The sequence below is a fragment of the Nelusetta ayraudi genome, unplaced genomic scaffold (assembly GCF_046127955.1).
Source record: "Nelusetta ayraudi isolate G7.1 ecotype Tasmania unplaced genomic scaffold, CSIRO-AGI_Nayr_v1 ptg000151l, whole genome shotgun sequence".
NCBI lineage: Eukaryota > Metazoa > Chordata > Actinopteri > Tetraodontiformes > Monacanthidae > Nelusetta > Nelusetta ayraudi.
In genome coordinates, this window is record NW_027466201.1 from 2,827,494 (window position 1) to 2,832,683 (window position 5,190).

Consider the following 5,190-nt stretch of genomic DNA (forward strand, 5'->3'; position numbering starts at 1 on the left):
TTCTTCTTATAAGTAATAATAAAATATATATATCAGAGCCTGCCATCACTTGCCCTAGGTTTTGGTTTGAGAGGAAACTCTACAGAAAGTGAAGAACTAATTGCGTGATTTAGAAATAAGTGGAATGAGCATTTTTGCCCGCAGTCAAAATCCATTGTCATTTTCATTTCTATTGATTTTATTTAGCGCCCCCTCCCACGCACAACACCCCACCCCCACCCCCCGCGTGATTAGTTCCAAGTGCGAACGTTGCATGGTGACCCCAACCGAGTTCTCTCCAGATTTGATTGCAGGCCTTGTTTTTTTTGTTTTTTTTTTTTTAAAAAAAACATATTAGCATATCTAGCTAATCAAAAACAAAACAAAAAAAGACGGAAAAGGTGACTGACTTTTTGTTCTCACACACACACACACACACACACACACACACACACACACACACACACACACACACACACACACACACACACACACACACACACACACACAGATGAAAGTTTGAGCCTGTCATCTCCATTTAAAAACAAAAATATGCCAGAAACAGATAATGATAATAATAAAAAAAAAAAAAAAAAATCCCAGTAAAAGTTATTCTTAACATCAGTCACCGAGGATTAGAGGGGAGCAGCGGGGAGCGAAAATGGCAAAATAAGTTTATGATTATCTGCTTCAAAAACATCCTTTGCTTTTTGTTTATGTGATTTTGTTTCTCCCCGACGGTTGTGGAGAGAGAGAGAAAAAAAAAGAAAAGAAAAGAATAAAGAAACGGACCTTTTAACACCACTAACAGATGCGCCGCATACATAATACACAGCAGATTACTTTCTTTCCTCCCATGCTGCGGCTGTTTATATTTGACTTTGGCTATTTTTTTTGTGATATCTCCGGTCTTAAAAAGAAGATGCTTGGACTTCTCATCGGCTCACGTTGCTGTAAAATAATTCCGCAGACTTTCGTTATTTTCTTTGAGGATTCTTAACATATGCAAATATATATATATATATATACATATATATACACATATATATATATATATATATATATATATATATACATATATATACACATATATACACATATATACACATATATATATATATATATATATATGATCATATTCACTGTATACTGTATATGTGACAATACATAAGCAAATTAAAACCCTCTCAGACAGAATTGCAAAAAGGATGAGAACGATGCCTCCGCAAATAAGTTGGGAGCGGCTGGCGGGTCTTCTCGCCCTCTCTTCTCTCCAACGGCCTCGGAACTTCCTGCAGCGTTCCTCGGCACGGAGCTGCAGAAATATTTTGCAAAGCAACATCATTTTGACTGCGTTCCGGCAGCGGCAGCGACTCGCTAGATCGTCCTCGACGTGTTGATACAAGGAATCCCGAGTGTGTGTGGAAAAAACAGGGGAGGAATGTGTGTGTGTGGGGGGGGGGGGCTGGTGTGTGCCATGTGGCATTTGGACAACGACCTGCAGCCTCTCGTAATCCATTATCCTGAAGATTTATAATCCTGTTGCGGGCGACGCCGGCCGGCGCCAACAGCCCGGCTCCTCCTGCCGGGCCTTCGGGTCCTGCGCCTCCTCCTTTCCTGCTTCGGTTCCTCCGTTTCCCTTCTTTTAGCTTTGCTTGACCTGACTTCCGCACTCATTTTTCTTTATCTCCTCTTGCTCCCCAACACACACACACACACACACACACACACACACACACACACACACACACACACACACACACACACACACACACACACACACACACACACACACACACACACACACACACACACACCTTATCGCCATATATCTCACAGTAGCCGAGCTTTTCTCCGGCTGCCGAGAAACAAAACGTTTCCTCGCACACATTGGAGGAGAAAAACTTTTGTTTGACTCGCGAGTTTGATTCCGTCAGGAGAGCGGATTAAACTGACAGGTCGTGTTCGGATTTTCAAACGCGTGTATGAACTTTTGTGATCGCTTATTATTCCACAGTCGGTTTTGTACTTCCACCGCGCCAGACTCGTTTCATTTGCAAATTTTTTTTTAATCACTGTGGATGAGGGCTGATCCTCTGCCACGTTTTGATATTAGAAATGGGTCAAATTTCATTTAATCAAATGCTTCATCTTTCTGAAAAAGAAAGAAAAAAAAATTTTCAAACTCAGGCTGCAAAGGGACAGAAAAAAAGCTGGATTTTTTTTTTTTTTTAGGAAATAATGTGAGTGAATAAATAAATCAATTAGAAATCAAACCAACCTAAATCACATCAGAAAAAAAACAAGAAAGAAACAAAATTATGTTTAAAAACAGAGAAAAGTTCAGAAAAGTATTTGTCATTACTGTTTGTGTTCCTGAGGAGAGGGGGAAACCCGAGACCTGTAAAATGTGACTCTTCTTTTTAAATTTTCCGTTCTGCTGCTTTGAAAAATATGAAGGAGCGGCAGAATTGTGTCAAACTCTCCAAATTGTTCTCGCCGCCGCAGAAACATTTTTGTAAAATTTCAAAAAGGAACTCGTCACCGCTGGACTTTTTTGAAAACGCAGTCAGTGGCGGGGGCCGAGGTCAAAGGGCAAAGTCTCGAGGAATAGAAAAAACAACAACAACAACAACAACAACAAAAAACAACAACCCAGCATTACGCATCAGAGGGAGGCGCGGGGAAGACAGATTATTTTCAGAGCTCAAAGGCCACGACAGGAGCAGTAAAAAAATAAATAAAAACGACGCGTGGAGCCGAGGCTTTATGACACGTGCAAGTGAAATAAACACGCTTTTGACAGACTATCCCATCCTCTCTTTTTTTTCTTTCCTTTACAAGACGAGGGGCCATCATCTGCAGACCCCGCAGCTGCCGATAAATCCCCCCCCCCGACGAGGCCGTCCCGCTGTCCGACACGCGGCCGGCCCGAGAAACTGAGATGTTTTACAGTGAAGCCACAAGCGCGTAACAGATCTGCCCCGACCCTCGTCCCCTGGGCCGGAGGCCGCAGCCTCGCTCCTCGGCGGGGCCGGGAAATAAAGAGGCCGCTGCGGTGTGGCCGTCACGCCGGCACATGTGGCGGGGCGGCTTTCAGGGCCGATAACCTCTGACGGCTCCCCGGAGGCTCCGTCGGGCCGCGGCCAGGTGCGACTCGGCCTCGGGTCTCGCACAGAGGAGATGATGCTCTTTGATAGTTTACCAGGAAGACGACTTAAAGGTCTCGTGTGATGTAATCCGTGTCTCTATTATGTCCAAATTCATGAATAAAGTCCCCAGAAGCGAAAAAAAAATAAAAATCTTTTCAATTCTAAAAGCCTTTTTTTTCAGCACCTTGTGATGTCACAAATGGCAGCAACACCTCTCCTAGTGCAGCCGGCGGAAGTTTCATACACGGCGTACAAAAATATCAAGGATCAGGTGCGTGTCTGCTCTTTGAAGTGGCTTAATGGCAGGCAAAAGAAAAGGAAAACGCCTTCTTCTAGAGTGATAAAAATATTCATCAAATAATAAAGTACAACCAAAATAATACAGCAGTGGCTGGAGATTGACAAACAAAATAAAAGGGACTGAAATCACTTGCAGAGATGCTTGATCCTCTCGACTCAGTCACCTTTAAATTGAAATTTTATAAATGCTCTTAATGTGTGATATTCAGGGTCACGCTTAGCTTGCGCGATTGGCCGTTTCAGCATTCATACACGTGGCTAACGCATGCTCACTCGTGCACTCACGACTCGGCGAACACATGACCTGTCACTCCGCACATCCATGACCGAACTCTTTTTCTTGCTCGTGTGCAAAAAAAAAAAAAAAAAAAAAAAAAAAAACGTGGATGAAGAACAAAAAGAACCAGAAGAAGTCGCCGACTCGTGACTCGCAGCCGGCCAGAGAAACGATAGCTTGCTGCCTGGTGGCCGACGGCCACAACGACATAATAAAACAGAACGGAGAACCCGATGGGTTTACCGCCCGGTTACACGAGCTTATCAGCGAGAAGCGCCTGGTGTTTATTCTGGGCTCCTTCCAAAACATGTGGAAGGTCCAGCAAAGCACTCCTTTATATCAGCAGGCTGTAAACGGAAGGGAAAATATTCTGTCTTCAGGATTTTGAGAACCAAACATCTGTAATTCACCGCCTGAAACCCCCCCTGCGCAATAAACTCCACCTGCCTTCATCTCGGGGGTTCCCCCCTGCTGTTTCGGAGCAGTTCCGTCCTTTTGTGATTCCAATCGGACGATTAGTCGGACTCCTCTGGAGCCCGGGATGAAAAATAAACATCTGAGGAAAAGGGGTCGGAATGTAGGGGGGGGCCGAAAACAGCGGGATGAAAACCCGTCACTCCTTGCAGCCAAATGAAAATAATCAGCCGCAGTCCCGCCATGTGCCACCGGTTTGGAGTAACTGCAAACAGACACGTGGTCCCGCAGAAATCGGAGGTCAACGAACGTGACCCTACGGTGCGGGACGGGCCCAGCTGCACGTGTCCGCAGGTGGAGTTAGCGCTGTGGCAAGGCGCGGCAACAAAGAAAGCAGCAGGAAGGAAATGGCTCGTTTGTCGCGGTGGAAAAATGAGAGGAAGCCGCTCGGGCCGCTCGTTGTCAGAATCTCGGGGACTTTTCACCACCGGACGGACGCCTGGCGGCCGCGGCCTGACGGAGGGGATTTGGGAGGATGTGGAGGCACCGTCTCACCCTCCGTCGCGGGCCGTCTGGTGCGAAAGAGAAAAGAGGGAAGGAGCCGAAGGGAAGCGCGGGTCACGGCGGGGGAGTGTGAGCTGACTAAGCCCTTTCCGAAAGGTCGGCGCCGCTAAACTCGGCGTCGACCTCTGCATCCCGCAGGGAGGAGTACGCAAGGTCCTGGGAATCGCGCTTGCGACACTCGCCCCGGCCATAAGTCAGCGGGACAGCTCGTCTCGCTCCACCCCCATCTTCCCTTCCAGGGGGCCCTCCGCACGCAGGAACAAGGTTTTCACGCTGGACGAATGAGCGCCGACGCATTCACGGAGGCAAACACCGTCCTAAACCAGCGGGGGTCGCTGTCGGACCCCTGCCCCCCCTCCAGGTGTGCAACCGCTCGTCAGCGGTTGTCCGCTGAAATCGAAACGCTAACAAGCGTCTGTGATGAATCCCGAGAGCCCGGCAGGCTATGATATTAATAAGTCCGGCCGGCTCCATCTGGCTCCGTCTACTTCCCACCGTGCATCC